The sequence below is a fragment of the Pelodiscus sinensis genome, chromosome 21 (genome assembly GCF_049634645.1).
Source record: "Pelodiscus sinensis isolate JC-2024 chromosome 21, ASM4963464v1, whole genome shotgun sequence".
Lineage (NCBI taxonomy): Eukaryota > Metazoa > Chordata > Testudines > Trionychidae > Pelodiscus > Pelodiscus sinensis.
This window is the reverse complement of record NC_134731.1, coordinates 22,831,178-22,843,648: the sequence shown is the minus strand read 5'-3', so window position 1 is coordinate 22,843,648 and position 12,471 is coordinate 22,831,178.

Here is a 12,471-nt window from a genome sequence, read left to right as displayed (position 1 = left end):
TCACATCATTTATTTCCATCTCTTTATCTGATTTTGCCAACAGGACCTAATTTGAGAGAGGCTTCAGTTCATTGCCAGGAGGGATTTAAACACTGTTAAGACTGACATTTTCCCTCATCTCTCATCCCGTGGGGTACCTGATTGCAAATTTATAACACATTAGAGGTCTTGCCATCAGAAGATACAGACTTACAGTAATAGCAACTAATTTAAAAAAAGATCACCCGTGCATCAGTGTCTGCGGCTGGTTTACACAGGCTAATTAATCCTTATTTGACCTGAATTAACTCTTAATCTGTGTGAAATGAAAGAGCTTTAAGGATACTGCAAATTTTAGAAGCTGGAAAATCTTTTCTCTGCAGGAAGCTCCTGCATCTGGGTGACATGTGGATTTAAATGTGTTGGCTTGCTCCTGGAAATTAGCTTCCTTTTTTCCAGCCAATACAAGGGAAGGGGAATTTCCTTCACCACAAGGAGAATGGAGGTTTTAATTGCAAGGCTTCATGGGATTTGAATTAAACGTCTAGTGCCAGTACAAAAATGGATGTTGGAACAAAAACCGTCCGCTTGCCCCTCCCAACGCTAAACTGGGATCTGACCAATAAGCTGCTTCCATCTGGTATGGACATAGATGGATTAGGATTTGGTTGATTAACTCAGCCACCTCCTAACCCATTTTCATTCTACCTCTTAGGAGCAATAGAAGAACGCAAGACTGCAAAACCTGGACATCAGCTTAGACTGTGAGCACTCTACGCGATTGGGAATGCCATTTTTGTTCTGGGTTTGTTCCGCACCTTGTACAGAGGAGAACTGATCCAGGACTGGGGCTCCAAAGTGCTACTGTCATATACCTAAAATAGGGTATGTCTACACTACAAAGTTAGTTCGAACTAACGGACGTTAGTTCGAACTAACTTTAATAGGTGCTACACTAGCGCTCCGCTAGTTCGAATTTGAATCGAACTAGCGGAGCGCTTAGTTCGAACTAGGAAAACCTCATTTTACGAGGACTAACGCCTAGTTCGAACTAGCTAGTTCGAACTAAGGGCTGTGTAGCCCTTTAGTTCGAACTAGTGGGAGGCTAGCCCTCCCCAGGTTTCCCTGGTGGCCACTCTGGCCAACACCAGGGAAACTCTATGCCCCCCTCCTGGCCCCGGACCCCTTAAAGGGGCACGGGCTGGCTACGGTGCCCGTGCCAGGTGCAAGCCTGCCAGCACCCAGCTAGCAGACCCTGCACCTGGCACGGCACAGAGCCACCCACCCGATGCCCCCCAGCCCACCCCCTCTTGCCGGGACCAGGCTGGCGGCTCCCGGGAGCTTGCCCTGGACCGCAAGAGGCGGGCACCTTCCTGGGCTAGTGCGGACATCGTGGACCTCGTCCACGATCTCCGCACTAGGCACAGGAAAGTGGCCGTCTAGGGCAGGAGAGCTGCCAGCCTGGCCACCCAGGACCAGGTGTGCATGAAAATCAAGGGGGTCCACTGAGACCCCCGACACTGAGCCCTGAGCTTACAATGGCCGTACTGGGTCAGACCAAAGGTCCATCTAGCCCAGTAGCCTGTCTGCCGACAGAGGCCAACCCTAGGGACCCTGGAGGGGATGGACCGAAGACAATGACCAAGCCATTTGTCTCGTGCCATCCCTCTCCAGCCTTCCACAAACTTTGGGCAGGGACACCACTCCTACCCTCTGGCTAATAGGACTCCATGGACCCAACCTCCATCACTTTATCTCACTTCCCTTTAAACTCTGTTCTAGTTCTAGCCTTCACAGCCTCCTGCAGCAAGGAGTTCCACAGGTTAACTATTTGCTTTGTCAAGAACAACAACTTTCTCTTACTAGTTTCAAGCCTGCTACCCATTCCTTTCCTTTGGTGTCCTCTAGTCCTTCTTTATGGGAACTCAGGAAGAACTTTTCTGAATGCACCCTCTCCACCCAACCCCTGCTTTTAGAGACCTCTATCCTGTCCCCCCTCCGTCTCCTCTTTTCTAAGCTGAACAGTCCCAGTCTCTGTAGCCTCTCTTCATCTGGGACCTGTTCCCAACCCCTGATCATGTTAGTTGCCCTCCCCTCTCCCAGCCTTTCTCTTCCCCTCTCCCACCTCCTTTTCCCAGTCTCCCCCAGTTTTTTTTCAATAAAGACAGAGTCAATGTTGGAAGAAACGTTATCTTTATTTTGTACATCAATAAGAAGGGGGGCTAAGGAAGGGTAAGTGGAAGGAGGTGAGGGAGGAATGGGGTATGAGCCCCCGATGGGGAGGACTGGGCTGGCTCTGCGGGCTTCTGGGGGTGGAAGCTCTCCTGCAGCCCCCCAATTACTCCCTCTCCCCAGATGGCAGCCTGCGGCAAGTGCAGCTGGGCTGATGGCCGAGTGGTGTGATGTGCCCAGTGTGGGCACTCAGGGCACTCCAAGCCAGAACTTCTTTGCAAGCGGGGCACCCCTTAGAACTGTGTGTCCGGGGTGGGGGTCGGGACCCTTTAAGCGCAGCCCTCGGCTAGCCTGAGACAGCATCTCCATGCTCTAAGTCCTCCTTTTATGCCCTGCCGGCACTGCTTCCGGCCATCCTTAAGCCCTGTTCAGAGTCCACTCAATGTGGACTTGCTAGTTCGAACTAGCAAAATGCTAGTTCGAACTAGTTTTTAGTTCTAGACGCGTTAGTTCGAACTAGCTTAGTTCGAATTAACTAATTCGAACTAAGTTAGTTCGAACTAACTTTGTAGTGTAGACATACCCATAATGATTTTATTTAAAGGACAAAGGAGTTCATCAATGTTGATCATGCCTCAAAGGCAGGCATCAGCAACCTATGGCTCTCGAGCCACATGTATCTCTTTTGCAGCTTCAGCTCAGCCTCCCCTTTCAAGCACCCCCCGCAGCAGGCAGCCTGCAGTCTGGTAGCTCCCCACAAGATTGGAGTATCAGCGTCAGCTCTCTCCCGGCTCTGGCTTGTGGGGAAGTGGAGCCAGAAACGGCTGCACATGCTGCCACTTCCCTTCCCCCGGCTGGGGGAACAGCAGCGTAGGAACACGTTTCCTGGAGGTTTTTCCTGCTGCTCCTATTGGCCAGAATTTGGCCAATGGGAGCAGTGGGAGGCTATGCCTGTGACGTGGCATGAAAGCAAGTAAGTGGCCCTCCCACTTCCTCATGTCCAGACCCCACACTCTCAGTCCCCCACCTCAATCCCCCACTGAGTCCTCACACACCCAGCTTGCTCACTCACTGCCCTGCTGAGACCCTGCACCTCCACCCCCCCTCGCTCACTGCCCTGCACCCCCAGCCTGCTCCTGCCCTCTCCCTTGCTCCTGCCGCCTCCCCCCGGCCAGGCATTCTGCCCCCAGCCTGTTCCTGCCCCCTCCCCTCTGGCCACACACCCTGCCCCAGCCAGCTCCTCCATCCTTCCTTGCTCCTGCCTCCTTCCCCTAGTCAGACACCCTATTCCCAGTCTGCTCCTGCACCCTGCTCCTACCCAGACCTTGCACCCTCACCCCCTCCTACACCTCACTTCCCACTCAGATCCTACACCACCATTTTTTGCCCTACCCCAGAGCCTGGGTGGGGCCACAAAATCCATTAACCCAAGAACCCCAGAAGAGTAAATCTTGCCTGAGGCCTTGAACCTTCGTCCTCCCTGCCTCTCCTCCCACCCTGGGGCTGGAGCACCAGGGGAGTGTGGTGTCTCAGTGATGTGTGGGGCTTAGCACTGACTGCCGCAGCTCTACAAAGGTGTAGAAAAGGTAGCTTTGTGACAGACCCTCTCCAAAGCATGCCTTTCCAAATGACACAAACCCCCGGGAACCAAGCTGCGTTCAGCACTTGCTCAGGGAGTAGTCAAATGAGTACGAATTCTGAAAGCAAACCCTCCAAGAGCGCCGTGACTGCCCTAATTCCATGTCCTTATGCAGCCCTCTTCTCTTCTCTTCCCTCTTCTCTGTCCCACCACTGTGCAGGCCTGAGAGGGACAGGAACACCCTCATACTTTGGCCTTGCTAGTCGCATTTCACAAAAGGGACAGGATAGGATCCAAAGAACCTTTCTGGGCCCCAGGGCTACGTACACTCTGAGCCAGGGCCTTCAGCTGAACGTGGAGTAGAAGGTGGTGATTGGAAGCAGAAGCAAACCCATGAGACATTTAGGAGCCTCCTGATTGAGTGTGGGGATACTAAACGGAAGCCACTGACCTTGTCAGCAAAGGCAAAGGCATGAGGCAGTTAGCTCTCTGAATAAAAGCAAGGTGGGAATGTCTGTGGAAAGGGAAGCCAGGTGGGGTCTGACCACTCCATGGCGTGGTAGCTCTGAAAACCAGCATTAGTGGTTAGGGATGTTTGCTTTTGGGGCCTTGTAAATCCCCACTGCTAAGCTTCTCCAGAGAAAAGGATTTTTGTTTCTCCCTCAAAAGTCGGTTGATTGTTGAGGGCTCAGCCCCGGACAACTGTGGAACCAGCGTAAGGTCTGGGACCAGAACCCATAATCCTAACAACTAGCATCAGAGTAAACTGGAAGGGTCCCCACTGCTGCCTATATGGGGAGTTACTTCATAGCTCCAGGCAGTTAATGACTTGCTGATATCCTGAAACAAAAGGGATTAGAATGTTTATACATTTTAGCCTGGTCACAAGCTCACCTTAGTCGAACTCCCCAACCATACTGGGACCCTGAAGACTTCCCTGTCTAAACAGACAACAGTAGAAGACATTGTCTCTATTTTACAAACACAGAACTAGAACACAAGGGACTTAAGTGACGTTCCCAAGGGGACAGAGGGAATTTGTCTCAGAGCTTGGAATGGAACTGATGACATCCTGAATCCTACTGACAGAGCTGAATTCTTTCTCTTATTCTACCCAGAGTCAGTTAAATGCCCCCTGCTCAAACGACAAGTGATCTGCATTAACAGAGCTACCAAAATGTGGTGTAATACATGTCACCCTTCAAATCAGCTATCAGTCTATAGCTTAAGGTAATAATTTAAAGGCTTTTATCTACAAGATCCAGTGCTGGTTTATATTGCCCCCACTTTTGGCTTTGAAGTGCTCAGAGAGAAAATAAATCATAGCTCAGTGTAGTATTTCCATCATTGGTAATGCCATGACAAGCTCAGAGGCTCACAAGATTATATTGATAAGAGTCTAGTTTTAACATTTTTACCAGTTCCCAGCTGGATCTCTGACCTCAGACTGCATTAAGGCTGTGCCGTTTTCCGATCTAATGCCAATCTCTGTCTGGCAACCAATCATCATTTTAATGCCTGCTTTACTCTTTGAATTATGGTAATATATTGGAATCGTGTGTTTTGACCTTTTTAGTATTTTGTATTTTTATTGGATAAATGTTTCACTGTTTTCCCCAGAGGTTAAACAAGATTGTTAGAGGGAGAGAGACTGGCAAACCAGCCAATCCAAATACAGAATATTGAAAAGGTCAAACTGCAAGAGCATCCTTCTAATTCAGAGAACAGGGAAAGCATGGAAATTCAATGACAAGATCTATGACAAACACCACAACAAGACCAGAAATGACAAATTGTCGGCATTACAGATTAAAGGGCATCGTCTCGGCAGCATCTGGAGAGTTGCCTGCAAACCAATGTGCAATGAGCTGAGAATATGCAAGTGTGTGTGTGTGTGTGTAAAATTACCTCCTTGCATATGCAGGTGTGTTGTGTATATTGCAGTCATGGCTTGGGTGCTGATATTTACATCTCTGGCCCCCTTAAAATGCCATTCTGGAGGAGAATCTTTAATTTTAGAGGAAATTGGTGCTATAAAAGGGACTTCAACCCACTGGGCAGGGGCATTTTAAAGGGACCAGGAGAGTAATTAAAAATATGGCCCTTTAAAGGTTTTCTTTCAAAACTGCCCCCCTCAAGGAATTCCGTTGTCTTGAGGCATCTGATCATACACTGGCATCGCAGCCAGGTTCCTTATTAAAACCTAATTCACTAAAACAAAACCAGAAGCCTTTTAAGTAATTGCAACGCTGAGCTCATCCTTAGATTCTTGATCTTCCTTTTCTAACAGCATTGAACTTATTTCCTGAACCACATCCCTCCTCAACCCCTCCTACTTAGCATAAAAACCAATATCTGCGCCCCTGCACTTAGCACGCCGCCTGAGTTCACCCCTGAGAGTTCACCCTGCAGAGGCAGGCTGGGATAATAGCTTCCTCTGGGGCAACTGAAAGATCATTGTTGCAGAGTGTGGTCCCTACAGACCAGGGATGTTAAGGACTAATGGACTATCCAATAAGGCAATGCTTTCTGGATAGTCAACAGGATAGTTGACTAGTCACGTCCCCCCTCCCCTCCTTGCTGCCTCTATCAGATAGAGGCAGCAAGGAGGGGGAAGAGGGAGGTACTTCAAAGCAGCAGCGCCGCATGGAGCCTGGGGTCAGCCGCGAGGCGCTGCCCCTTTGAAACGCCACTGCAACGTTTCAAAGCGGCAGCACTGCGTAGAGCGCAGGGTCAGCTGGGGAGTCAGCTGACCCTGGGCTCCATGTGGTGCTGCCCCTTTGAAATGCTGCAATGGCCTTTCAAAGAGGCAGTGCTGCCCTATTGACTAATTGAATAGTCGAATAAAAAATGCATCCACTATTTGATTCGTGAATTGCACGCTATTTAACATCCTTACTACAGACCAGGTGTCGGCTCATGGCAAAGACCTAGGGCAGGGTTACTCAGCACGCGGTCCACAGGTGGGATCCCTTGAACATGGCCTCCACTGGGAACACGCTCCACAATGGCAAGGCATCTTCCAGGCGGGGTGAGCATTGATGGGCTGGCTGGAACAGACAGGTACAGGATATTGATGTTTCTAGCCCCCAGGGAGGAGGTGCCAGGAGCAGAAGGGCATTGTGGGAAGTGCTTTGTATTCATGCCTGTCAGTGTGAAATAAGCTATGTGCATATATTTGCATATATATTTGCATGTCTATGCAACCACGCTTAAATTGAGACCCTCAGCATGTGCTGTGAATATCTTTGTTGCCCACAGGGCTTCCAAAGTTGAGTAGCCCTAACCTAGGGCTTTTCTGACCACTGACAAATGCAGCAATAGAAATCTGTCTGTGTGGATTAGAGCTACGTCTACACTGCACAGTTATTTCAAAATAAGTTATTCTGGAATAGTTATTCCGAAATAGCTTATTTCAAAATAGCACGTCTACACTGCAGGGAAGCCTCAAAATTAGTCCGAAGCAGGCTTCCCTAATGTAGACGTGCTATCTCGATTTACAGCCCAAGGAGGAGTAACTTAGAATGGCCCCAGTGAGGGGCTATTTCAAAATAGCAGCAGTTCAAAATAGCTTATTTTGAAATAGTTATTTCGGAAGAGGCGTTATTCCTCACAGAATGAGATTTACATAAATCGGAATAAGCCATCCGTTATTTTGAAATTATTTCAAAAGAACGGAATTGCTGTGTAGACGCTCACGTTGTTATTTCAGAATAATGGCCACTGTTCCAAAATAACTTTGCAGTGTAGACACACCCTAGAAGAGTTACACTAGATGTTCACGTTTGTCTTCAGTGTTTAAACTTTATGGAATGCTGGTAGGATGCTCTCTGTATTCATCCTGCTTACAGTATCTACATTCTGTGACAGAAAGTTCTCCTGAGTATTTGCATTGCAAACCACTGCTGAATTCCCCAAGCAGGAAAAGAAGCATTAGTTAAGGTAAAGTTCTCCTCTTGCACATTAAATGGTCCATTTACAGCAAATGAGGCATTGTGTTGCTTCAAAGGGCAGAGATCTCCATTGTATTCCTAGCTCTCCCCATGAAGGGGAGACCTGTGCGTGAACTCATCCCATCAGCTTGGCTTCTCCGTGATGAGGATAAAAATTCCCAATAAAGGACAAAAATTCCTAAACAGAAGCAAGAGAACCCAGTCCTGCTTAGCCTGGCTAAAGGACACCCAGAGATGTTTGTTACCTTTTTAAATCAAAGGCTGCAACTCAGCTGTGTGGGGGTGTCCTGATTTAACCTTGTAAATAATGCTCCCTGCTTTTCTTAGTTAATAAATCTTTAGCTAGCTAATTACAAGGTTGGCTACAGGCGTTGTTTTCTGGATTGAGAGCTGAATATAATTGGTTAGGGGGGTAAGTGACGGGTCCTTGGGGACTGGGAGTAATATGAATATTGTTGTGATTTTGGGTGTACATTGGCCATGCATCACATAGTTTGGCTTGCGTGGGTGGCAAGATGGACTGGCCTAGGGGGACCGACCATCTGTGACTTCGTGGTAAGACTGCTACTCTCCTTTAGCAGTTCCCATGTGTTATGCATTTGGGCTGTGTCCAGACTCAGGGGTTTTTTCGGGAAAAGTAGCCTTTTCCCGAAAAAACTTCCCCTGCGTCCAGACTCAAGCCGCGTTCTTTCGAAATTAATTCGAAAGAACGCGGCTTTTCTTTCGATGGTGGTAAACCTCAATTTACGAGGAAGAACGCCTTCTTTCGAAAGTTCCTCTTTCGAAAGAAGGCGTTCTTCAATGTAAATAGGGCTTCTTCAAAAGAGAGCATCCAGACTCACTGGATACTTTCTTTCGAAAAAGCAAGCCGCTTTTTCGAAATTTCTCCGTGCAGTCTAGATGCTCTCTTTCGAAAGAGGCTCTTTCGAAAGATGCTTTCGAAAGAGCCTCTTTCGAAAGAAGCCTGCAGTCTAGACATAGCCATGGTGAAAGAACATGCAGCCAGGTTAGAGTTTCTGTGCTGATTTTGGACAGTCTGTGCTGGGTTGGCTCTTTCGACCATGAGTCACTCAAGAATGCATGATAATGAGCTTCAGATGAAGCCAAGCCCAGTCCTGCCCCAATAATTGTCACAGGAAGCTTGATGAGAGAGAAGGGAGGAAGAAGTAAAAGAGGAAAATGGAGGGATATTCCAGCCAGCAAAGCAAGCATGGAATCCTTTGGGATGAAAGAAGAGCAAAGTACTATTATAATCAATTCAGCTTGAATAGTATATAAGCTCTTGGCATGGCTTGTCTTTTTCTTCTGTTTGCACTGGAGTCCCGGCCCATGGCTGGGGGTTTCTACGCACCATACTAATATCAACAATAAATGATAAAATGCCCTGTGTACAAAACAAGAAGCCAAGCTATGTGGAGAAGGGAGTTGTCCCTCTGAAAGCGCATTCTGTACCTTGTGTACAACCTCTGCCCTCCTTAGAGGTGTAGGCTGGTGTCCTACAAAATGATACACATCAGGTGGAGCTAAGCATTTCTATTCAGCGGCATTATATGCTGCATCGTAACTGAACCCGAGGCGACAGCTGCAATCCAGCATGATGTGTTAACAGATAAATCAAAAGCGACAGTAAAATATACGGGTTTTTTTTAGGGGGAAATTGCATTCCTACGCACCTCCAGTTTCTTCGGAGCCCTTTGTCTCATCCATAACCAAGAACTAATTTATGGCACTTACTCAAAGCAAATGGTTCCACTGTGGGAGATGTGATGGAGTTAGGAAATGTACCACATTTCTTCTCTGCTCTCCTGCTTTACCTGTGAAACACAAAATTCTTCTTGCTTGCTGTTTTGTATTCTCAAGGTAAAGATCAAACCATTCCCACTTATTCCAACGAGCATTGTGTCTGTTCCTAGGTTCTGTTGGCTAGAGGTCTTGAGGTTTCTCATTGCTGGGTTTTAACAAGACCTCAGTGTAGCTGCATTGTATAGTAAAATTACACACAGAGCCTAATCCTGACATCAATGGGTACTCAGGGTTTCACGGGTCCAATGTACAATCCCATGCACTTTAATGGAACTGCAAGTCCTAAGGATTGAATTGGGCCAGTGGATTTCCTGGGGTTGCAGGTGTGGGACAGAGACTAGAATGTGGCCTTTTAGCTTATCTTGCAAATGGGGGCTGCTGTTGTTTATCAAAATAAAGGTCAAACTGTTTAACACCTTTCGAAACAAAAGATGGCACTGAACTGAATGGGAAAGTTCATTTTCCACCACAGCGCACATATATTATCCCAAAAGCACACATGGACGTGAAGTGTAAACGGTTATGCGGACATACCTGTGCATGCAACTGTCTGATTTGCCTGAATAAGGGCATGGAAAGTTACTGTGATTATGCCTAAAGCAGCATAAATATTCTGTGCTTAAAAATGTATCCCCTTAAGTTTTCTCTCATGACCTGTTACTGATGTGAGACCTTAAACAATTCTTTTAAAATATGCAGGCAAAATGTGCGCACCTTTCCATTTCTATAGATCATAGAGAACAAAAATGATTGCTCCGTGGTTTATTTTATCATCTATTCCGTTTGCTTAGCTAGGATTTTTTCCCCCTACACAGATCTCAGAATACAGAGACCAAAGAGAGTGAAGTGGATCTAATTAACTTCTCTCAAGGGTATTTGACTGTCTGCAAAGGAAGTGGGAAGCAATGAGGAATACATTACGGAGGCCTATTCATAGCAAACTCCGTTACGTACAGTAGCAAGCCTTGCTCCTCCAAAACCAGCATTTGTGTATTTTCTTGTATGATAGCCCCGACTGCTTTTATGTAATAGAAAAATATATTAAGTTTCATGATGAGAGAGAACATAAAGCAAAAAAGGAAAATAAGGCTACAATGCTTTGTGTCGGTAGCAGAGACTCAAAATGTATAGTGAGGCTTTGTTTCCAGAGAAAGAAAAGTGAAACACAAAACTGGTTGTTGGTGCATCAGTATTTGTATGAGTTGAAAGTCACTTAGCACCAAGGTGAAGAGACCTTTCTATGTGAGGGTTCTTGACATTCTTGTGGAAATAGTGCAGTTAAGCATGTTCCCATTGTCTCAGTGCATCTCTGCCACTGAAAAAGAGAATCTTTGTGCATATGGAAGCGTGGAGTAAATCACAGCTGCAATTTAGTTTCTTAAATACAGTCCTGAAATAAAAATACCTCTGTGATTGCCAGTTTGAGGATCTGAAGCAAGTCTCTGTCCATAGCAGTACCAGGATATAAAGAAAGTCGGTGTGTGTAGGGATTCAAGGCAACTTACAAGCAGCGAGAATTGTTTTCAGATGTCAGAAGCTAACAAGGTGCCAGCCCTTCTTCTAAATTGAAATCCATTCCGAATGTCCCTGTGGCTGACACAGATATGTTGATTGTCACCTTTATTATAACCTGCACAAATAAAAGCATAATAGCATCTCGCCAAGAGGTAATGCTATTACAGATGTATACATAATCTGTTTGTCTAACACAATATCAGTGTTACCTAATGAATTCATTTTTCTACCAGTTTCTGCAGGGCAAAGCCCTTGTCTTGTATTACTGTCACCAATTATTCAGCACAGAGCTCAATAAGCAGGCCACTTAGGTACAATCATGATTTCAGAGGGTGGGGTTAGTTGGGTGGTTGTGGAAATACTATCAACGGCTGCAAGGTGTAATATTAATCTGCAAACACTGAGGCTATGTCTAGACAGCAGAGATATTTCGGGATACTGACAATAGCTATTCTGCGTCTTTAAATGCGCCCGTTATTTTGAAATATATTTCAAAATAACAGGCGTGCTAGTCCAGTGTCGCTGTAACTGTCATCCCACAAGGGTTAAGTGTCTTGTCAGAATACTGCTTTATTTCAAAATTTGGCACTGTGTAGACAGCGCCAAATTTCAAAATAAGCTATTTCAAAATTACCACAAAATAAGCGACGCAATTTGCATAGTGCAGATTGCATAGCTTATTTCCAGGTAAGGGTACAGCGTAGATACACCCTAAGGCTATGTCTAGACTGCAAGCCTCTTTCGAAAGAGAGCGTCTAGACTGCACGTTGAACTTTTGAAAAAGCAAGCCGCTTTTTCGAAAGAAAGCATCCAGTGAGTCTGGATGCTCTCTTTCGAAGAAGCCCTATTTACATTGAAGAACGCCTTCTTTCGAAAGAGGAACTTTCGAAAGAAGGCGTTCTTCCTCGTGAAATGAGGTTTACCGCCATCGAAAGAAAAGCCGCGTTCTTTCGATTTAATTTCGAAAGAACGCGGCTGCAGTCTAGACTCAGGTGAGGTTTTTTCGAAAAAAGGCTACTTTTTTCGAAAAACCCCCTGAGTCTGGACACAGCCTAAAAGTGGTTCCTCTGAGCAGGATAACTCTGTTATTGGTTTCATATGGGTAGCCATGTTAGTCCGTAACTGGAAAAACTTTAAAAAAGATGAATAGTCTAGCAGCACCTTAAAGACTAACAAAACACGTAGATGATATCATTAACTTTTGTGGGCACAACCCGCTTCTTCAGATGTTATTGGTGGCATGGCAACACTGGAATGGAGTCGGTGTTTTCAGAACATTTGCACCTGTGTAATAATATGAATATTTACTGTTTTTTAGATACAATCATTCTATTAATGAGATTTGATCACAGAAGAAGCCACAATGAATTTTCCACAGACATCTCCTAAAAATTCCCCTAGAAGACTGAGAAGGTCCTGGTTTATTTTAGGTAGTTGTTTTGTATCATTTTCTTATAGCTCTGAAAGGTT